This window comes from Phyllobates terribilis, unplaced genomic scaffold (genome assembly GCF_046119375.1).
Source record: "Phyllobates terribilis strain yellow unplaced genomic scaffold, ASM4611937v1 Scaffold_1__5_contigs__length_1240528914, whole genome shotgun sequence".
In the NCBI taxonomy this organism is placed as follows: Eukaryota; Metazoa; Chordata; class Amphibia; order Anura; family Dendrobatidae; genus Phyllobates; species Phyllobates terribilis.
Window position 1 is genome coordinate 317,045,416 of NW_027362761.1, and position 23,695 is coordinate 317,069,110.

At 46.5% G+C, this 23,695-nt stretch overlaps 1 protein-coding gene across 1 annotated transcript in view; it reads left to right on the forward strand.

Moving 5' to 3' along the window:
- The first annotated feature begins 270 nt into the window (after nucleotides 1-270).
- The window catches only part of LOC141259374 (septin-2A), a 96,926-nt gene continuing 73,501 nt past the window's right edge, over nucleotides 271-23,695 (forward strand). The window contains exon 1 of the mRNA XM_073675270.1: nucleotides 271-421. The gene's annotated coding sequence lies outside the window, so the exon portion shown is untranslated. The remainder of the gene's footprint in view (nucleotides 422-23,695) is intronic.

Genomic DNA, 23,695 nt, shown 5'->3' on the forward strand with positions numbered 1-23,695 from the left:
GCCGCGGAAACGCATTAAAAACGCATCGTGTGAACTCAGCCTAAGGCAGAGAGTATTGAATAAAAATATAGATGCAAAACTGCTACAACCTGAGCCACTGGCAGTGCTGAAAGCCAAACACCTATCACTGAACCGTTACTGCTTATTACAAGGAAACAAGTGACAGGACACGTTCCCACAGCTCCCAGCAGACATTCCCACAGCCTCCATCCGCCCAGCTGACACGACGCTCTGGAACACGCCGTCTGGTAGCCACAATTATTCTAAATGGAGAGCTACCATCGAGTTGCCTACCGCCGCAGTGCATTGTGGGATAGTGGAGGTCGGCGGTTGGGAGGGGCCCGGATTCCAAAGTAGAGCGGCACCGTGATATTAGCAGCGGCCGGTGTGCACAGGCGGAAGCTCCGAGTCCCTTAGTCAGGTGAGGCCGCGGGATTCGGCGTTATCGGCTGCCGCTGCACTGCTCGCCATCTTGTCTGATGAAGGCGGGGAAGTGGCTGGCGAGCGGCGCCTGAGTTATTACATAGCTGGACTGTCCGACTGCTCCTCACCTGCTTCTCCTGTGTGTAGTATGTGTGGGCAGTTTGTTGTGTACAGTATCTTTTCTGTGTAGTATGTGATGAGGTCTCATTTGTTGTGTGTCCATCTTCTGTGGGTGCAGGGTATGCTGTGTGTGTAATGTATCTATATAGTGTCTGCTGTTTGTGTATGTTGTGTCCATGTGGTGTGTAATGTACTTATGTAGTGTGTAATATATCTGTTTAGTGTGCTCGTCTGTTGTATTTGTATGTAATGCTCCTATATAGCGTGCACGTCTGTTGTGTGTGTGTGTGTGTAATGCTCCTATATAGCGTGCACGTCTGTTGTGTGTGTGTGTGTAATGCTCCTATATAGCGTGCACGTCTGTTGTGTGTGTGTGTAATGCTCCTATATAGCGTGCACGTCTGTTGTGTGTGTGTGTGTGTAATGCTCCTATATAGCGTGCACGTCTGTTGTGTGTGTGTGTGTGTAATGCTCCTATATAGCGTGCACGTGTGTGTGTAATGCTCCTATATAGCGTGCACGTGTGTGTGTAATGCTCCTATATAGCGTGCACGTGTGTGTGTGTAATGCTCCTATATAGCGTGCACGTGTGTGTGTGTAATGCTCCTATATAGCGTGCACGTGTGTGTGTGTAATGCTCCTATATAGCGTGCACGTGTGTGTGTGTGTAATGCTCCTATATAGCGTGCACGTGTGTGTGTGTGTGTAATGCTCCTATATAGCGTGCACGTGTGTGTGTGTGTGTGTAATGCTCCTATATAGCGTGTGTGTGTGTAATGCTCCTATATAGCGTGCACGTGTGTGTGTGTAATGCTCCTATATAGTGTGCACGTCTGTTGTGTGTGTGTGTGTGTGTGTAATGCTCCTATATAGCGTGCACGTGTGTGTGTGTGTAATGCTCCTATATAGCGTGCACGTGTGTGTGTAATGCTCCTATATAGCGTGCACGTGTGTGTGTAATGCTCCTATATAGCGTGCACGTGTGTGTGTGTAATGCTCCTATATAGTGTGCACGTCTTGTGTGTGTGTGTGTGTAATGCTCCTATATAGCGTGCACGTCTGTTGTGTGTGTGTGTGTGTGTAATGCTCCTATATAGCGTGCACGTCTGTTGTGTGTGTGTGTGTGTGTAATGCTCCTATATAGCGTGCACGTCTGTTGTGTGTGTGTGTGTGTGTAATGCTCCTATATAGCGTGCACGTCTGTTGTGTGTGTGTAATGCTCCTATATAGCGTGCACGTCTGTTGTGTGTGTGTAATGCTCCTATATAGCGTGCACGTCTGTTGTGTGTGTGTAATGCTCCTATATAGCGTGCACGTCTGTTGTGTGTGTGTGTGTGTGTAATGCTCCTATATAGCGTGCACGTCTGTTGTGTGTGTGTGTGTGTAATGCTCCTATATAGCGTGCACGTCTGTTGTGTGTGTGTAATGCTCCTATATAGCGTGCACGTCTGTTGTGTGTGTGTAATGCTCCTATATAGCGTGCACGTCTGTGTGTGTGTGTGTGTAATGCTCCTATATAGCGTGCACGTCTGTGTGTGTGTGTGTGTGTAATGCTCCTATATAGCGTGCACGTCTGTGTGTGTGTGTGTAATGCTCCTATATAGTGTGTGTGTGTGTGTGTGTAATGCTCCTATATAGCGTGCACGTCTGTGTGTGTGTGTAATGCTCCTATATAGCGTGCACGTCTGCTGTGTGTGTGTGTGTAATGCTCCTATATAGCGTGGACGTCTGCTGTGTGTGTGTGTGTGTAATGCTCCTATATAGCGTGCACGTCTGTGTGTGTGTGTAATGCTCCTATATAGCGTGCACGTCTGCTGTGTGTGTGTGTGTAATGCTCCTATATAGCGTGGACGTCTGCTGTGTGTGTGTGTAATGCTCCTATATAGCGTGGACGTCTGCTGTGTGTGTGTGTAATGCTCCTATATAGCGTGGACGTCTGCTGTGTGTGTGTGTGTAATGCTCCTATATAGCGTGGACGTCTGCTGTGTGTGTGTGTGTAATGCTCCTATATAGCGTGGACGTCTGCTGTGTGTGTGTGTAATGCTCCTATATAGCGTGGACGTCTGCTGTGTGTGTGTGTAATGCTCCTATATAGCGTGGACGTCTGCTGTGTGTGTGTGTAATGCTCCTATATAGCGTGGACGTCTGCTGTGTGTGTGTGTAATGCTCCTATATAGCGTGGACGTCTGCTGTGTGTGTGTGTAATGCTCCTATATAGCGTGGACGTCTGCTGTGTGTGTGTGTGTAATGCTCCTATATAGCGTGGACGTCTGCTGTGTGTGTGTGTGTGTAATGCTCCTATATAGCGTGGACGTCTGCTGTGTGTGTGTGTGTAATGCTCCTATATAGCGTGGACGTCTGCTGTGTGTGTGTGTGTAATGCTCCTATATAGCGTGGACGTCTGCTGTGTGTGTGTGTGTAATGCTCCTATATAGCGTGGACGTCTGCTGTGTGTGTGTGTGTAATGCTCCTATATAGCGTGGACGTCTGCTGTGTGTGTGTGTAATGCTCCTATATAGCGTGGACGTCTGCTGTGTGTGTGTGTAATGCTCCTATATAGCGTGGACGTCTGCTGTGTGTGTGTGTAATGCTCCTATATAGCGTGGACGTCTGCTGTGTGTGTAATGCTCCTATATAGCGTGGACGTCTGCTGTGTGTGTGTGTAATGCTCCTATATAGCGTGGACGTCTGCTGTGTGTGTGTGTAATGCTCCTATATAGCGTGGACGTCTGCTGTGTGTGTGTGTAATGCTCCTATATAGCGTGGACGTCTGCTGTGTGTGTGTGTAATGCTCCTATATAGCGTGGACGTCTGCTGTGTGTGTGTGTAATGCTCCTATATAGCGTGGACGTCTGCTGTGTGTGTGTGTGTAATGCTCCTATATAGCGTGGACGTCTGCTGTGTGTGTGTGTAATGCTCCTATATAGCGTGGACGTCTGCTGTGTGTGTGTGTAATGCTCCTATATAGCGTGGACGTCTGCTGTGTGTGTGTGTGTGTGTAATGCTCCTATATAGCGTGGACGTCTGCTGTGTGTGTGTGTAATGCTCCTATATAGCGTGGACGTCTGCTGTGTGTGTGTGTAATGCTCCTATATAGCGTGGACGTCTGCTGTGTGTGTGTGTAATGCTCCTATATAGCGTGGACGTCTGCTGTGTGTGTGTGTAATGCTCCTATATAGCGTGGACGTCTGCTGTGTGTGTGTGTAATGCTCCTATATAGCGTGGACGTCTGCTGTGTGTGTGTAATGCTCCTATATAGCGTGGACGTCTGCTGTGTGTGTGTGTGTAATGCTCCTATATAGCGTGGACGTCTGCTGTGTGTGTGTGTAATGCTCCTATATAGCGTGGACGTCTGCTGTGTGTGTGTGTAATGCTCCTATATAGCGTGGACGTCTGCTGTGTGTGTGTGTAATGCTCCTATATAGCGTGGACGTCTGCTGTGTGTGTGTGTAATGCTCCTATATAGCGTGGACGTCTGCTGTGTGTGTGTGTAATGCTCCTATATAGCGTGGACGTCTGCTGTGTGTGTGTAATGCTCCTATATAGCGTGGACGTCTGCTGTGTGTGTGTGTAATGCTCCTATATAGCGTGGACGTCTGCTGTGTGTGTGTGTAATGCTCCTATATAGCGTGGACGTCTGCTGTGTGTGTGTGTGTAATGCTCCTATATAGCGTGGACGTCTGCTGTGTGTGTGTAATGCTCCTATGTAGCGTGCACGTCTGCTGTGTGTGTGTGCTCACTGTGTGTAATGCTGCTATATAGCGTGTATTTCTGCTGTGTGTGTGTGTAATGCTCCTATATAGCGTGGACGTCTGCTGTGTGTGTGTGTAATGCTCCTATATAGCGTGGACGTCTGCTGTGTGTGTGTGTAATGCTCCTATATAGCGTGGACGTCTGCTGTGTGTGTGTGTAATGCTCCTATATAGCGTGGACGTCTGCTGTGTGTGTGTGTAATGCTCCTATATAGCGTGGACGTCTGCTGTGTGTGTGTGTAATGCTCCTATGTAGCGTGCACGTCTGCTGTGTGTGTGTGCTCACTGTGTGTAATGCTGCTATATAGCGTGTATTTCTGCTGTGTGTGTGTGTGTGTGTAATGCTCCTATATAGCGTGTACGTCTGCTGTATGTGTGTGTGTAATGCTCCGATATAGCGTGTACGTCTGCTGTGTGTGTGTGTAATGCTCCGATATAGCGTGTACGTCTGCTGTGTGTGTGTGTAATGCTCCGATATAGCGTGTACATCTGCTGTGTGTGTAATGCTCCTATATAGCGTGTACGTCTGCTGTGTGTGTGTAATGCTCCTATGTAGCGTGTACGTCTGCTGTGTGTGTGTAATGCTCCTATGTAGCGTGTACGTCTGCTGTGTGTGTGTAATGCTCGTATATAGCGTGTACGTCTGCTGTGTGTAATGCTATATAGCGTGTACGTCTGCTGTTTGTGTGTGTAATGCTCCTATATAGCGTGTACGTCTGCTGTGTGTGTGTAATGCTCCTATATAGCGTGTACGTCTGCTGTGTGTGTGTAATGCTCCTATATAGCGTGTACGTCTGCTGTGTGTGTGTGTAATGCTCCTATATAGCGTGTACGTCTGCTGTGTGTGCGCGATCGCGCACTGTGTATTGCTTCTATATAACGTGTACGTCTGCTGTGTGTGTGTGCGCACTGTGTAATGCTCCTATGTAGCGTGTACGTCTGCTGTGTGCGCGCACGGTGTAATGCTCCTATGTAGCGTGTACGTCTGCTGTGTGTGTGTAATGCTCCTATGTAGCGTGTACGTCTGCTGTGCGCGCGCACTGTGTAATGCTCCTATGTAGCGTGTACGTCTGCTGTGTGTGCTCACTGTGTAATGCTCCTATGTAGCGTGTACGTCTGCTGTGTGTGTAATGCTCCTATGTAGCGTGTACGTCTGCTGTGTGTGTGTAATGCTCCTATGTAGCGTGTACTTCTGCTGTGTGTGTGTAATGCTCCTATGTAGCGTGTACTTCTGCTGTGTGTGTGTGTGTGTGTAATGCTCCTATGTAGCGTGTACGTCTGCTGTGTGTGTGTAATGCTCCTATATAGCGTGGACGTCTGCTGTGTGTGTGTAATGCTCCTATATAGCGTGGACGTCTGCTGTGTGTGTGTGTAATGCTCCTATATAGCGTGGACGTCTGCTGTGTGTGTGTGTAATGCTCCTATATAGCGTGGACGTCTGCTGTGTGTGTGTGTGTAATGCTCCTATATAGCGTGGACGTCTGCTGTGTGTGTGTGTGTAATGCTCCTATATAGCGTGGACGTCTGCTGTGTGTGTGTGTAATGCTCCTATATAGCGTGGACGTCTGCTGTGTGTGTGTGTGTGTAATGCTCCTATATAGCGTGGACGTCTGCTGTGTGTGTGTGTGTGTAATGCTCCTATATAGCGTGGACGTCTGCTGTGTGTGTGTGTAATGCTCCTATATAGCGTGGACGTCTGCTGTGTGTGTGTGTGTGTAATGCTCCTATATAGCGTGGACGTCTGCTGTGTGTGTGTGTGTGTGTAATGCTCCTATATAGCGTGGACGTCTGCTGTGTGTGTGTGTAATGCTCCTATATAGCGTGGACGTCTGCTGTGTGTGTGTGTGTAATGCTCCTATATAGCGTGGACGTCTGCTGTGTGTGTGTGTGTAATGCTCCTATATAGCGTGGACGTCTGCTGTGTGTGTGTGTAATGCTCCTATATAGCGTGGACGTCTGCTGTGTGTGTGTGTAATGCTCCTATATAGCGTGGACGTCTGCTGTGTGTGTGTGTAATGCTCCTATATAGCGTGGACGTCTGCTGTGTGTGTGTGTAATGCTCCTATATAGCGTGGACGTCTGCTGTGTGTGTGTGTAATGCTCCTATATAGCGTGGACGTCTGCTGTGTGTGTGTGTAATGCTCCTATATAGCGTGGACGTCTGCTGTGTGTGTGTGTGTAATGCTCCTATATAGCGTGGACGTCTGCTGTGTGTGTGTGTGTAATGCTCCTATATAGCGTGGACGTCTGCTGTGTGTGTGTGTGTAATGCTCCTATATAGCGTGGACGTCTGCTGTGTGTGTGTGTGTAATGCTCCTATATAGCGTGGACGTCTGCTGTGTGTGTGTGTGTAATGCTCCTATATAGCGTGGACGTCTGCTGTGTGTGTGTGTGTAATGCTCCTATATAGCGTGGACGTCTGCTGTGTGTGTGTGTGTAATGCTCCTATATAGCGTGGACGTCTGCTGTGTGTGTGTGTGTAATGCTCCTATATAGCGTGGACGTCTGCTGTGTGTGTGTGTGTAATGCTCCTATATAGCGTGGACGTCTGCTGTGTGTGTGTGTGTAATGCTCCTATATAGCGTGGACGTCTGCTGTGTGTGTGTGTAATGCTCCTATATAGCGTGGACGTCTGCTGTGTGTGTGTGTAATGCTCCTATATAGCGTGGACGTCTGCTGTGTGTGTGTAATGCTCCTATATAGCGTGGACGTCTGCTGTGTGTGTGTGTGTAATGCTCCTATATAGCGTGGACGTCTGCTGTGTGTGTGTGTAATGCTCCTATATAGCGTGGACGTCTGCTGTGTGTGTGTGTAATGCTCCTATATAGCGTGGACGTCTGCTGTGTGTGTGTGTAATGCTCCTATATAGCGTGGACGTCTGCTGTGTGTGTGTGTAATGCTCCTATATAGCGTGGACGTCTGCTGTGTGTGTGTGTAATGCTCCTATATAGCGTGGACGTCTGCTGTGTGTGTGTGTAATGCTCCTATATAGCGTGGACGTCTGCTGTGTGTGTGTGTAATGCTCCTATATAGCGTGGACGTCTGCTGTGTGTGTGTGTAATGCTCCTATATAGCGTGGACGTCTGCTGTGTGTGTGTGTAATGCTCCTATATAGCGTGGACGTCTGCTGTGTGTGTGTGTAATGCTCCTATATAGCGTGGACGTCTGCTGTGTGTGTGTGTAATGCTCCTATATAGCGTGGACGTCTGCTGTGTGTGTGTGTGTAATGCTCCTATATAGCGTGGACGTCTGCTGTGTGTGTGTGTGTAATGCTCCTATATAGCGTGGACGTCTGCTGTGTGTGTGTGTGTGTAATGCTCCTATATAGCGTGGACGTCTGCTGTGTGTGTGTGTGTGTAATGCTCCTATATAGCGTGGACGTCTGCTGTGTGTGTGTGTGTAATGCTCCTATATAGCGTGGACGTCTGCTGTGTGTGTGTGTGTGTAATGCTCCTATATAGCGTGGACGTCTGCTGTGTGTGTGTGTGTGTGTAATGCTCCTATATAGCGTGGACGTCTGCTGTGTGTGTGTGTGTGTGTAATGCTCCTATATAGCGTGGACGTCTGCTGTGTGTGTGTGTGTGTGTAATGCTCCTATATAGCGTGGACGTCTGCTGTGTGTGTGTGTGTGTGTGTAATGCTCCTATATAGCGTGGACGTCTGCTGTGTGTGTGTGTAATGCTCCTATATAGCGTGGACGTCTGCTGTGTGTGTGTGTGTAATGCTCCTATATAGCGTGGACGTCTGCTGTGTGTGTGTGTGTAATGCTCCTATATAGCGTGGACGTCTGCTGTGTGTGTGTGTAATGCTCCTATATAGCGTGGACGTCTGCTGTGTGTGTGTGTAATGCTCCTATATAGCGTGGACGTCTGCTGTGTGTGTGTGTAATGCTCCTATATAGCGTGGACGTCTGCTGTGTGTGTGTGTAATGCTCCTATATAGCGTGGACGTCTGCTGTGTGTGTGTGTAATGCTCCTATATAGCGTGGACGTCTGCTGTGTGTGTGTGTAATGCTCCTATATAGCGTGGACGTCTGCTGTGTGTGTGTGTGTAATGCTCCTATATAGCGTGGACGTCTGCTGTGTGTGTGTGTGTAATGCTCCTATATAGCGTGGACGTCTGCTGTGTGTGTGTGTGTAATGCTCCTATATAGCGTGGACGTCTGCTGTGTGTGTGTGTGTAATGCTCCTATATAGCGTGGACGTCTGCTGTGTGTGTAATGCTCCTATATAGCGTGGACGTCTGCTGTGTGTGTGTGTGTAATGCTCCTATATAGCGTGGACGTCTGCTGTGTGTGTGTGTGTAATGCTCCTATATAGCGTGGACGTCTGCTGTGTGTGTGTGTGTAATGCTCCTATATAGCGTGGACGTCTGCTGTGTGTGTGTGTAATGCTCCTATATAGCGTGGACGTCTGCTGTGTGTGTGTGTAATGCTCCTATATAGCGTGGACGTCTGCTGTGTGTGTGTGTAATGCTCCTATATAGCGTGGACGTCTGCTGTGTGTGTGTAATGCTCCTATATAGCGTGGACGTCTGCTGTGTGTGTGTAATGCTCCTATATAGCGTGGACGTCTGCTGTGTGTGTGTGTGTAATGCTCCTATATAGCGTGGACGTCTGCTGTGTGTGTGTGTAATGCTCCTATATAGCGTGGACGTCTGCTGTGTGTGTGTGTAATGCTCCTATATAGCGTGGACGTCTGCTGTGTGTGTGTGTAATGCTCCTATATAGCGTGGACGTCTGCTGTGTGTGTGTGTAATGCTCCTATATAGCGTGGACGTCTGCTGTGTGTGTGTGTAATGCTCCTATATAGCGTGGACGTCTGCTGTGTGTGTGTGTAATGCTCCTATATAGCGTGGACGTCTGCTGTGTGTGTGTGTAATGCTCCTATATAGCGTGGACGTCTGCTGTGTGTGTGTGTAATGCTCCTATATAGCGTGGACGTCTGCTGTGTGTGTGTGTAATGCTCCTATATAGCGTGGACGTCTGCTGTGTGTGTGTGTAATGCTCCTATATAGCGTGGACGTCTGCTGTGTGTGTGTGTGTAATGCTCCTATATAGCGTGGACGTCTGCTGTGTGTGTGTGTAATGCTCCTATATAGCGTGGACGTCTGCTGTGTGTGTGTGTAATGCTCCTATATAGCGTGGACGTCTGCTGTGTGTGTGTGTAATGCTCCTATATAGCGTGGACGTCTGCTGTGTGTGTGTGTAATGCTCCTATATAGCGTGGACGTCTGCTGTGTGTGTGTGTAATGCTCCTATATAGCGTGGACGTCTGCTGTGTGTGTGTGTAATGCTCCTATATAGCGTGGACGTCTGCTGTGTGTGTGTGTGTAATGCTCCTATATAGCGTGGACGTCTGCTGTGTGTGTGTGTGTAATGCTCCTATGTAGCGTGCACGTCTGCTGTGTGTGTGTGTGTAATGCTCCTATGTAGCGTGCACGTCTGCTGTGTGTGTGTGCTCACTGTGTGTAATGCTCCTATATAGCGTGGACGTCTGCTGTGTGTGTGTGTAATGCTCCTATATAGCGTGGACGTCTGCTGTGTGTGTGTGTAATGCTCCTATATAGCGTGGACGTCTGCTGTGTGTGTGTGTAATGCTCCTATATAGCGTGGACGTCTGCTGTGTGTGTGTGTAATGCTCCTATATAGCGTGGACGTCTGCTGTGTGTGTGTGTAATGCTCCTATATAGCGTGGACGTCTGCTGTGTGTGTGTGTGTAATGCTCCTATGTAGCGTGCACGTCTGCTGTGTGTGTGTGCTCACTGTGTGTAATGCTGCTATATAGCGTGTATTTCTGCTGTGTGTGTGTGTGTAATGCTCCTATATAGCGTGTACGTCTGCTGTATGTGTGTGTGTAATGCTCCGATATAGCGTGTACGTCTGCTGTGTGTGTGTGTAATGCTCCGATATAGCGTGTACGTCTGCTGTGTGTGTGTGTAATGCTCCGATATAGCGTGTACATCTGCTGTGTGTGTAATGCTCCTATATAGCGTGTACGTCTGCTGTGTGTGTGTAATGCTCCTATGTAGCGTGTACGTCTGCTGTGTGTGTGTAATGCTCCTATGTAGCGTGTACGTCTGCTGTGTGTGTGTAATGCTCGTATATAGCGTGTACGTCTGCTGTGTGTAATGCTATATAGCGTGTACGTCTGCTGTTTGTGTGTGTAATGCTCCTATATAGCGTGTACGTCTGCTGTGTGTGTGTAATGCTCCTATATAGCGTGTACGTCTGCTGTGTGTGCGCGATCGCGCACTGTGTATTGCTTCTATATAACGTGTACGTCTGCTGTGTGTGTGTGCGCACTGTGTAATGCTCCTATGTAGCGTGTACGTCTGCTGTGTGCGCGCACGGTGTAATGCTCCTATGTAGCGTGTACGTCTGCTGTGTGTGTGTAATGCTCCTATGTAGCGTGTACGTCTGCTGTGCGCGCGCACTGTGTAATGCTCCTATGTAGCGTGTACGTCTGCTGTGTGTGCTCACTGTGTAATGCTCCTATGTAGCGTGTACGTCTGCTGTGTGTGTAATGCTCCTATGTAGCGTGTACGTCTGCTGTGTGTGTGTAATGCTCCTATGTAGCGTGTACTTCTGCTGTGTGTGTGTAATGCTCCTATGTAGCGTGTACTTCTGCTGTGTGTGTGTGTGTGTGTGTGTAATGCTCCTATGTAGCGTGTACGTCTGCTGTGTGTGTAATGCTCCTATGTAGCGTGTACGTCTGCTGTGTGTGTGTGTAATGCTCCTATGTAGCGTGTACGTCTGCTGTGCGCGCGCACTGTGTAATGCTCCTATGTAGCGTGTACGTCTGCTATGTGTGCTCACTGTGTAATGCTCCTATGTAGCGTGTACGTCTGCTGTGTGTGTAATGCTCCTATGTAGCGTGTACGTCTGCTGTGTGTGTGTGTAATGCTCCTATGTAGCGTGTACTTCTGCTGTGTGTGTGTAATGCTCCTATGTAGCGTGTACTTCTGCTGTGTGTGTGTAATGCTCCTATGTAGCATGTACTTCTGCTGTGTGTGTGTAATGCTCCTATGTAGCGTGTACTTCTGCTGTGTGTGTGTAATGCTCCTATGTAGCGTGTACTTCTGCTGTGTGTAATGCTCCTATGTAGCGTGTACGTCTGCTGTGTGTGTAATGCTCCTATGTAGCATGTACGTCTGCTGTGTGTGTGTGTAATGCTCCTATGTAGCGTGTACGTCTGCTGTGCGCGCGCACTGTGTAATGCTCCTATGTAGCGTGTACGTCTGCTGTGTGTGTGTGTGTGTAATGCTCCTATGTAGCGTGTACTTCTGCTGTGTGTGTGTAATGCTCCTATGTAGCGTGTACGTCTGCTGTGTGTGTGTGTGTGTAATGCTCCTATGTAGCGTGTACTTCTGCTGTGTGTGTAATGCTCCTATGTAGCGTGTACGTCTGCTGTGTGTGTAATGCTCCTATGTAGCGTGTACGTCTGCTGTGTGTGTAATGCTCCTATGTAGCGTGTACGTCTGCTGTGTGTGTAATGCTCCTATGTAGCGTGTACGTCTGCTGTGTGTGTGTAATGCTCCTATGTAGCGTGTGTGTGTGTGTGCTCACTGTGTGTAATGCTCCTATATAGCGTGTATTTCTGCTGTGTGTGTAATGCTCCTATATAGCTTGTACGTCTGCTGTGTGTAATGCTCCTATATAGCGTGTACGTCTGCTATGTGTAATGCTCCTATATAGCGTGTATGTCTGCTATGTGTAATGCTCTTATATAGCGTGTACGTCTGCTATGTGTAATGCTCCTATATAGCGTGTACGTCTGCTGTGTGTATTGCTATATAGCGTGTACGTCTGCTGTGTGTGTAATGCTCCTATATAGCGTGTACGTCTGCTGTGTGTGTAATGCTCCTATGTAGCGTGTACTTCTGCTGTGTGTGTGTGTGTAATGCTCCTATGTAGCGTGTACTTCTGCTGTGTGTGTGTAATGCTCCTATGTAGCGTGTACGTCTGTGTGCTCACTGTGTAATGCTCCTATGTAGCGTGTACGTCTGCTGTGTGTAATGCTCCTATGTAGCGTGTACTTCTGCTGTGTGTGTGTAATGCTCCTATGTAGCGTGTACGTCTGCTGTGTGTGTGTGTGTAATGCTCCTATGTAGCGTGTACTTCTGCTGTGTGTGTGTGTGTGTAATGCTCCTATGTAGCGTGTACTTCTGCTGTGTGTGTGTAATGCTCCTATGTAGCGTGTACGTCTGCTGTGTGTGTGTAATGCTCCTATGTAGCGTGTACGTCTGCTGTGTGTGTAATGCTCCTATGTAGCGTGTACGTCTGCTGTGTGTGTAATGCTCCTATGTAGCGTGTACGTCTGCTGTGTGTGTAATGCTCCTATGTAGCGTGTACGTCTGCTGTGTGTGTGTGTAATGCTCCTATGTAGCGTGTGTGTGTGTGTGCTCACTGTGTGTAATGCTCCTATATAGCGTGTATTTCTGCTGTGTGTGTAATGCTCCTATATAGCTTGTACGTCTGCTATGTGTAATGCTCCTATATAGCGTGTACGTCTGCTATGTGTAATGCTCCTATATAGCGTGTACGTCTGCTGTGTGTATTGCTATATAGCGTGTACGTCTGCTGTGTGTGTAATGCTCCTATATAGCGTGTACGTCTGCTGTGTGTGTAATGCTCCTATGTAGCGTGTACTTCTGCTGTGTGTGTGTGTGTAATGCTCCTATGTAGCGTGTACTTCTGCTGTGTGTGTGTAATGCTCCTATGTAGCGTGTACGTCTGTGTGCTCACTGTGTAATGCTCCTATGTAGCGTGTACGTCTGCTGTGTGTAATGCTCCTATGTAGCGTGTACTTCTGCTGTGTGTGTGTAATGCTCCTATGTAGCGTGTACGTCTGCTGTGTGTGTGTGTGTAATGCTCCTATGTAGCGTGTACTTCTGCTGTGTGTGTGTGTGTAATGCTCCTATGTAGCGTGTACTTCTGCTGTGTGTGTGTAATGCTCCTATGTAGCGTGTACGTCTGCTGTGTGTGTGTGTGTGTGTAATGCTCCTATGTAGCGTGTACGTCTGCTGTGTGTGTAATGCTCCTATGTAGCGTGTACGTCTGCTGTGTGTGTAATGCTCCTATGTAGCGTGTACGTCTGCTGTGTGTGTAATGCTCCTATGTAGCGTGTACGTCTGCTGTGTGTGTGTGTAATGCTCCTATGTAGCGTGTGTGTGTGTGCTCACTGTGTGTAATGCTCCTATATAGCGTGTATTTCTGCTGTGTGTGTAATGCTCCTATATAGCTTGTACGTCTGCTGTGTGTAATGCTCCTATATAGCGTGTACGTCTGCTATGTGTAATGCTCCTATATAGCGTGTATGTCTGCTATGTGTAATGCTCTTATATAGCGTGTACGTCTGCTATGTGTAATGCTCCTATATAGCGTGTACGTCTGCTGTGTGTATTGCTATATAGCGTGTACGTCTGCTGTGTGTGTAATGCTCCTATATAGCGTGTACATCTGCTGTGTGTGTAATGCTCCTATATAGCGTGTACGTCTGCTGTGTGTGTGTGTGTGTTATGCTCCTATATAGCGTGAACGTCTGTTGTGTGCGCGATCGCGCACTGTGTAATGCTGCTATATAACGTGTACGTCTGCTGTGTGTGCGATCGCGCACTGTGTATTGCTTCTATATAACGTGTACGTCTGCTGTGTGTGCGATCGCGCACTGTGTATTGCTTCTATATAACATGTACGTCTGCTGTGTGTGCGCGCGCACTGTGTAATGCTCCTATGTAGCGTGTACGTCTGCTGTGTGCGCGCACGGTGTAATGCTGTGTGTGTGTGTGTAATGCTCCTATGCAGTGTGTGTAATGCTCCTATGTAGCGTGTACGTCTGCTGTGCGCGCGCACTTTGTAATGCTCCTATGTAGCGTGTACGTCTGCTGTGTGTGTGCGCACTGTGTAATGCTCCTATGTAGCGTGTACGTCTGCTGTGTGTGTGTGCTCACTGTGTAATGCTCCTATGTAGCGTGTACGTCTGCTGTGTGCGCACTGTGTAATGCTCCTATGTAGCGTGTACGTCTGCTGTGTGCGCACTGTGTAATGCTCCTATGTAGCGTGTACGTCTGCTGTGTGCGCACTGTGTGTAATGCTCCTATGTAGCGTGTACGTCTGCTGTGTGTGTGTGCTTACTGTGTAATGCTCCTATGTAGCGTGTACGTCTTCTGCGTGCGCGCACTGTGTAATGCTCCTATGTAGCATGTACGTCTGCTGCGTGCGCGCACTGTGTGTAATGCTATGTAGCGTGTACGCACTGTGTGTAATGCACCTATGTAGCGTGTACGTCTGCTGTGTGCGCGCACTGTGTAATGCTCCTATGTAGCGTGTACGTCTGCTGTGTGCGCGCACTGTGTAATGCTCCTATGTAGTGTGTGCGCGCACTGTGTAATGCTCCTATGTAGTGTGTGCGCGCACTGTGTAATGCTCCTATGTAGTGTGTGCGCGCACTGTGTAATGCTCCTATGTAGTGTGTGCGCGCACTGTGTGTAATGCTCCTGTGTGGCGTGTGTGGCTGCAATGCTCCTGTGTGGCGTGTGTGGCTGCAATGCTCCTGTGTGGCGTGTGTGGCTGCAATGCTCCTGTGTGGCGTGTGTGGCTGCAATGCTCCTGTGTGGCGTGTGTGGCTGCAATGCTCCTGTGTGGCGTGTGTGGCTGCAATGCTCCTGTGTGGCGTGTGTGGCTGCAATGCTCCTGTGTGGCGTGTGTGGCTGCAATGCTCCTGTGTGGCGTGTGTGGCTGCAATGCTCCTGTGTGGCGTGTGTGGCTGCAATGCTCCTGTGTGGCGTGTGTGGCTGCAATGCTCCTGTGTGGCGTGTGTGGCTGCAATGCTCCTGTGTGGCGTGTGTGGCTGCAATGCTCCTGTGTGGCGTGTGTGGCTGCAATGCTCCTGTGTGGCGTGTGTGGCTGCAATGCTCCTGTGTGGCGTGTGTGGCTGCAATGCTCCTGTGTGGCGTGTGTGGCTGCAATGCTCCTGTGTGGCGTGTGTGGCTGCAATGCTCCTGTGTGGCGTGTGTGGCTGCAATGCTCCTGTGTGGCGTGTGTGGCTGCAATGCTCCTGTGTGGCGTGTGTGGCTGCAATGCTCCTGTGTGGCGTGTGTGGCTGCAATGCTCCTGTGTGGCGTGTGTGGCTGCAATGCTCCTGTGTGGCGTGTGTGGCTGCAATGCTCCTGTGTGGCGTGTGTGGCTGCAATGCTCGTGTGTGGCTGCAATGCTCCTGTTTGTGTGAGAATGAATGTGCAATTAGCCATTTCTCATTATTGTCGTACATGTGAATGAGCACACAGCATCTTTTCACCAAACCTTATTCAGTAATGATCCTGCCATAGACAATCCTTCTGATCTTCGGAATATTTGACTTTGGCATTTCATTATCGGCCATTTACATAGTGGTGATAAAAACAAAACATTCGCAAGATTGCTAATATCCTGAGCTGTGGGATGATAACTCTGCATAATATGGCCCCAATATGTCGTCCTCCACTCTGTTGGCCAATTTATGGGCTTATGGCTGCTATGATTTTATGGGGTTTCATTCTTAGGCTATGTGCCCACGATGCTGAAATGCTCCGGATTTTTCCTGAGCGTTTGTCTCTCCCTGGCAGAAAAAACCCATGTGGATTTTACATGCGTTTTCTCAGCCAGGGACAAGCGTTTGTCAGTCGTTTTGCACATGCGATTTTGCATGCTTGTTGCAACCGGCATGGATTTTATATAGTGTGACTAAATTAGTTTAAAAAAAAGAAAAAAAAAAAAGAATGAAAATGGTAAAAAAAAAAAACATTATACTCACCTTCTGATGGCCCCCGGTTTCCCCGGCGGCTCGCAATGGTCTAAAAGGACCTTCCATGACGTCATTTAGTCATGTGACAGGTCACACGACTGCCGACGTCAGCGGTCGCGTGACCTGTCACACGACTAAATTACGTCATGGCAGGTCATTTTAGACCATCGCGAGCCGCCGGGGAGCCAGGACGCATCACGAAGGAGATCGGGGGCCATCAGAAGGTGAGTATAATTTTTTTTATTTTTTTTTACAAGTACTATGGTACCCGGGTCTGGAGGAGAGTCTTCTCTTCTCCAGATCTGGGTACCATCCGCACATTGAATCGCTTAATATCCGCATGTGCACATGTAGTCATGCGGATATTAAGTGATTCAGTGCAAGTAAATGGCTGTGAAAACGCAGCGCTTCCGCAAAATAATTGGTAGTGCTGCGGATTTTTCTGCAGTGATAATCCGCAGCGGAAATTTCCGCAGCATGTGCAGCGCACATGCGGATTATCATTGGGGAACATAGCAGACCTTCTACCAAGCGGTTTTTAAGCGTTTCTGCGACGGAAACGCTTAAACGCATAGTGGGCACACAGCCTTATACATTAGTTTTATTTGACCACTAATATATATCTCATTGTATTGAGCTACCAGAATACCGTATGGAGTATACAGCTGTAGTCTCTCAGGGTTGGCTTTTTCTCTCTACAGCTCAGTCTCCATTCACACATCCGTTTGGGAGTCCCGTTCGCCTGCTCCATTTTAGGAACCGACAAACTGATTTCATGTTCGTTTTTAGAGCGTAAGAAAAAGCGCATCATGCGGAACAATTTCTTCCGTTCTAAAAAAACTGACACCAAACGGAAACCAGAAGGCCCTCATAATAATTATTGAGGCCCCTCTTCCATTTCCATTAGCTGGTAAACTGATCCTTTTTGGTTATGACTTGTTTCTGCGTCTAAGAAAGATTTGTTTTGATGTACCGATAACCAAATCTGTAAAAATGCTGATGGCTCCTTTATAAATGGAAGCCTGTTTCCTAACAGAACCTTATGGCATCATTAGTGGGGAACTGTTCTGCCATACCGTAGAAGTGCTATTCACAAACATATTTGCTTTACGGTTACAATCATCATTCATTTTAATGAGAAGATCCTTCATCTCTAAACCAGGCAGGAAATATAATTAGGGACCCTGCTGTTCTGAGACCTAAGCCTTTCAGGAGTTGGGCCCCACAAGGCTCAATAGTCTATTTCCTTTGCACCCCGGTTTAATCAGCACCACATCTTAGAAATTCCTGAGATGCCGGTTCCCATAATTGTGCACAATCTCTTCTCATCCTAAAACGGCTGTGCATATCATGGTAGCATGCAACGAACTTTGTCTGTTTCTTAATGTCCGATATCGTATCAGAATTCCCAAATGTTATACTGCATATACATGGGAATGATACCTCTGCCCATTGTCTACATTTAGTTTATGGAGGGAAGTAAAATGTGTTCCCAAGAACTGTACAGCAGGAAGAAGGGTCTCTCCCTATGACATTCCACAAATGCTTGTAGAGCTGTAAAGACCTCTCAACTTGTGAGAGCCATTCAATATGGAGGGATGGGGACAGTTTTAGGGTCTGTAAAAAAACAAAAAAAGAAATGTTACAATTCTTAAGAAACAATTGGTCCAGGCATTTGGCCACAGGTCTCCTTAAATAAGCCATTATATTTCCTCCGCCTTTTGAGGTCTGAGATATTATTATAGTGCCATTCATTCCATGGCACTTTACATGTGAAAGGAATATACATAGCACAAACAATTACAATGAATTTGAACAATACAAGTCGGCGACTGGTACAGGAGGAGCGAGGACCCTGCCTGCGAGGGCTCACAATCTACAGGGGATGGGGGAGGATACAGTAGGTGAGCTTAGAGCTGGTCGTGCAGTGGTATGGTGGAGCGAGGGTTACTGCAGGTTGTAGGCTTGTCGGAAGAGGTGGGTCTTCAGGTTCCTTTTGAAGGTTTCCACGGTAGGCGAGAGTCTGATGTGTTGGGGTAGAGCGTTCCAGAGTAGGGGGGGGAAGCACGGGAGAAATCTTGTATACAATTGTGGGAAGAGGAGATAAGACTGGAGTAGCACAGGAGATCTTGTGAGGATCAGAGGTTGCGTGCAGGTAAGTACCGGGAGACTAGGTCACAGATGTATGGGGGAGACAGGTTGTGGATGGCTTTGTATACCATGGTTAGGGTTTTGAACTGGAGTCTCTGGGCAATGGGGAGCCAGTGAAGGGATTGACAGAGAGGATAGGCCGGGGAATAGCGGGGGGACAGGTGGATTAGTCGGGCAGCAGAGATTAGGATAGATTGGAGGGGTGCGAGAGTGGTAGAAGGGAGGCAACAGAGCAGGAGGTTTTAGTAGTCGAGGCGGGAGATGATGAGGGTGTGCACTAGTGTTTTTGCAGATTCGTGGTTGAGGAATGTGCGGATCCGGGAGATATTTTTGAGTTGGAGATGGCAGGAAGTGGAAAGGGATTGAATATGTGGTTTAAAGGAGAGGTTGGAGTCCAGGGTTACCCTGAGGCAGCGAGCTTGCGGGACTGGGGAGAGTGGGCAGCCATTGACTTTGATGGTTAGGTCAGTTGGGGGGGTTGAGTGAGATGGTGGAAAGACAATGAATTCAGTTTAGATATGGCACCCAATATGGGACTTATTTGAATAGAATAGGCATTATTAACATTCCTTTCTTTTTTTTTTATTGGAAGGCCTACAAAGCCTTGGTAGCATACATACAACATGGTAAACAGAATAGTTTGTCTGATGATCGACATAGAAACATGAGCAAATCAATAATACATCATTGTCACCGTAATATTGCAAATAGAGAGCACCCAATGAAAAAGACCCAGATATCAGGCAAAGGATGGCATTATCCCACAATCATCCCCTACGTTAGATGGACATTCAATTGTGCTAGGCACTAGGATACTGGCTGGATTTTTTTTTAATACAATGACTATCCAATTTGTTGTGCAAGACTGTCAGTTAATATTTTCTTAATATCTCCCTATTTCTCCCAAACCCCTCTTCACCCCTCCCTTATCTACCATTTGTCACAAGAGAAGAGCTGACAGTCTAGCATCTGTCTCCCTGCAAATTATCACCTATAGCAGAAGTGACTTGTAAAGCTATAACCTACTTAAAATGCGAGTGTCTTTCTCCCTGGCAGAAGCAGGGGATGATTAGACATAGGCTTGCGATCAATTTACACATAGCTGTTGAAGCTTGCTTCCCAGGACGAAAAAGGGAATTTAATAAAGGGTCCCAGGATGCCCGGCACCAATACGAAATAATTCTGATAAGGGGACCCATATTTTTAGTGGCAGGGTCAGCCAAAGAACAAGATGCTTATTTTTTTCGTAGCCGTAAGCCCCTCCGGGGAGCTGTAGCGCAAGAGCACCAGAATAACGAATCGCAGCTAAGCCATGTGGTCTCTAAATGAAGGTAAAATCATAATAGAAATATGGTATCACTTTTGGGCTTCTGGGATCAACCAGTGATAAGTAATCCCAAAAAACAGATATCTTATATAAAATGTGCAGGATAGAGTCCTGCACTGTGATGTCAGCACAGGGGGTGTGTGGGCTGATCTTCACCTAGGCATAAGAGTCCACGGAGGATAGAGGAGTATTCTTTGCCAGGTGGGTATAGATACTATAAGCAACGGATCGCGTTCGATAACGCTCAAATCAGGGAGCCCCTCCTCCAGCTATACTGATTCGTCTCTGCGAACTCTATAGTACGTTTCTCCCTAAGCCATATACGCTACCAGAACTCAAGCGGCCGACCAGACCTGTATTATATTTCAAATCTGGCCGGTGGTGGCAGATAATAATTGGGCTATCGTGAAGCTGACAGTCACCGTACGGGGGGCGTATACACATATTCAATGCATCGGAATCCGGAGGTGTGAAGCCATACGCTCACTGGTCTCTTTCCGATACCTAAGTAGTGAGTAGTGGGGACCGTGTGCTCGCGGATCCCTGACGAAATCCTGACAGCAACGGTGAGATATTGTGTAATCTCGTCTCTGTGGAATACCTGACGAAGACTTTTTCCCAAAATTAATCCTCCAGAATCCTAAACTCTCCACAGACTTCCAGTGCTTGGGATGTCTGTTTTTTTTAAGGTATTGCCGATATGTAGATTGATCCATAGGGAATATAAGGTGGAGTCAGGAACTAAAATCCCCATCACGTCAAAGAAGGAAATGAATCTTTAGTAAATAATGTGGATCATATTCTTGTCTCTATTGAGAAATACCATTTCATACTTTTGTGTGTATGCGCACACATAGCATACATATAGTAGGTAGTATGGAGCGGAGTGTGTATTTTTACATTGTCGCTTTCAAGTCGTCTTGCAGTAATTTCTATAAAATGACATAATTAGGTGCAGTGTGAGCTAAGTGCTGGAGAACTTCCAATTATGTACATGTGCTATGGAGTCCTCAATTTTCATGAGATGTGTCCCCTCTGCCCACCCTCTGGAGTACTCCCTGCTCAGCTGGTGTGATTTTATAAAAACTACTGAAGGAAACTCAATAGGTCGTAAACAGCAATGAGGACTGCATACGTCACAAGCATCATAGAGAAAATGATATATCTTATTTAGTTACATTAGATAAAACATTAACCAATTTTTTTTTTATCAAAAGCATAGCAAATCATACAATTGTCAATACTGGTATAGATGTATGTGGTTTTCTATACAAGTATAACACACCATAATTCATATCTATGCTTAAAAAGGCAGAGACTTTATTAGCGGTATTGTTGATAAATTGATGAAAAAGTGTGGGAATTGTTATTAAACATATCACGATTAGTGATGATCGAGTATGTTTCATTAACTCAATAACACTCGAGCGTGCTCGCCGAGTATTTTGGCGTACTCCGCATTTCTTTTACTGTTGCCGCGCCTGCAAGTGTCATGGCTGATACAGCTGTGACACATGCAGAGATTGCTTGTCGAACAGTCGATCTCTGCATGTGTCACAGCTGTCTAACAGCCGTGACACTTGCAGGCGCGGCGACAGTAAAAGAAATGCCGAGCACGCCAAAATTCTCGCCGAGGACCCGAGCGTGCTCGCCAAAACAGTTGATGAAACATACTTGATCATCACTAATCACGATATAAAGTATAAATAAATCCTACCATTTAAGAGCATTAGTAAAAGAGCAAAGTTAAGCAGACCACATCTCATATAATTACGTCCAACGCACGTTTCGCTGGCGCTTCATCAAGGGTTAGTAAGTGACACTATTTGAAGGCAGCTGGTGATGGATTCTCATTCCTAAATCATATTACGTGAAAGGGAATTAATATTTTCCTATTCTATCATAGCGAACATTTTCTGCATTTCAAACTGTGAGCTAAACTGTACAAAACCCTGTCAATGCTATTTGACTGCACTGTTGGCATGCAAATCCCTGTTCTGTGCGTGGAAATACTATTCCTGCAAAATCCCGTGTTAGTTAACTGGTCTAAACAGGTTGAAGGTTTTAGCATTAATGAAAATGTCAGTTCATGGCTATAATGTGTTTTTGTTTTTTGTCCCCCTACCTCCCTGTGATTACAGGATTTATCATATATTGGCAAGTGAAGGGTTAAACAATTTGGGCATCTGAAATGATTACATGGCCCCTCACCTTCACATGTCTTGGCAGAACTTTATGTTCGCCTTGCTTTGTTATACTAGGGTGGGCTTTGGGGTGTCAGCTAGTTAGTGCTTCCCTTTTATTGGTTTTATTTTGGAGGGGGGGTAGAATATTCTCCACTTATTTTGCCTTTCTCAGGAATTAGGTGATAAGTTATTTATATATTGTTATGAAATATTTCAGAATCTGTAATATTGGTTTTCACATAAACACATGGTAGGGGCATGATTACAGCTACTTATGGCATAGTAAAGCCTCACTCAGATATCCATGTTGCACGTACGTGTTCTGCCCATTATAATCTATGGTGCCATTCACATGTCCGTGTTTTTTTTCACGAACTGTGCAAAACTCAGACACTTGTCCGTTTTTGTCCAATATCACAGTTGAAAAAGGCCAATACAAGTCTATAGGTCTGAGATAAAGACATACAGCACATGAATGGCACCAGTGTACAGTGTGCTGTCCGTATTTAACATGACATAGGATAGGAGAAGCTTTGATGGTAAAAGCGGACCAAACATTGAGGACACACTGATGGAAAACACTGGTACCATTTTATTCATGGACGTGTTTAAACACAGACGTGTGAATGAGGCCTGAGAGAAGTAGGGTGTCATTGAGACTTTTAACCATTTAGGGTCAATAATTCCATGTATGGTCTGGTTTTATAGATATAAAATATAGTACTTTATTTTAGGATCCCCATTCACTTCCTCTCTGTGATGGTGACATCATTGGTATTATGACTTTTAGGTGATTCTGTATGATAATGTTAGTCACGGTGTGACTCAGCCTTGTTAGATAACCATGCATCCTGCGCTACACATTGTCCGCATTCCTTATTGATAGGAAAAGCAGTCGCATCACTCACATAACATGAGTCTCAGGATAAATGAAAACTTTTCGGATCTTTGCTTCTCTGGAGCAGGTTGTAGAGGGGGAATCATGGTTAAGCAGAGAAAAAAGCAATTTTTGAAACATATTGCCCCAGATGTATGCAGCAAACTGGTCATTTCTATTGTGATTGAAATTGTTTGCACATATACATGCAGTCAGTACAAAATTAATATTAATGGATGGCCAAAGTTAATAACATATCAATAATAGCCTAAGTAGGTAATGGGCATTCTATCTATCTTCTAAAGAGGACTCAACTACAAAATGGCCAAGTAACAGTTAATTACAAGTGGCAATCAATCATCTATTGGTAATTCTTTATTCATTTGTTTTGCCTATTTTCTTTTTTAAAAGTGTAATCGTCATATTGTATAAGTAGTAGACTTGAAAATTTGTAATATACCGTTAGGTCCATATATATTTGGACAGAGACAACATTTTTCTAATTTTGGTTCTAGACATTACCACAATGAATTTTAAACAAAACAATTCAGATGCAGTTGACGTTCAGACTTTCAGCTCTCATTTGAGGGTATCCACATTATAATTGGATGAAGGGTTTAGGAGTTTCAGCTCCTTAACATGTGCCACCCTGTTTTTAAAGGGACCAAAAGTAATTGGACAGATTAAATAATTGTAAATAAAATGTTCATTTCTAGTACTTGGTTGAAAACCCTTTGTTGGCAATGACTGCCTGAAGTCTTGAACTCATGGACATCACCAGACGCTGTTTCCTCCTTTTTGATGCTCTGCCAGGCCTTCACTGCAATGGTTTTCAGTTGCTGTTTGTTTGTGGGCCTTTCTGTCTGAAGTTTAGTCTTTAACAAGTGAAATGCATACTCAATTGGGTTGAGATCAGGTGACTGACTTGGCCATTCAAGAATATTCCACTTCTTTGCTTTAATAAACTCCTGGGTTGCTTTGGCTTTATGTTTTGGGTCATTGTCCATCTGTAGTATGAAACGACGACCAATCAGTTTGGCTGCATTTGGCTGGATCTGAGCACACAGTATGGCTCT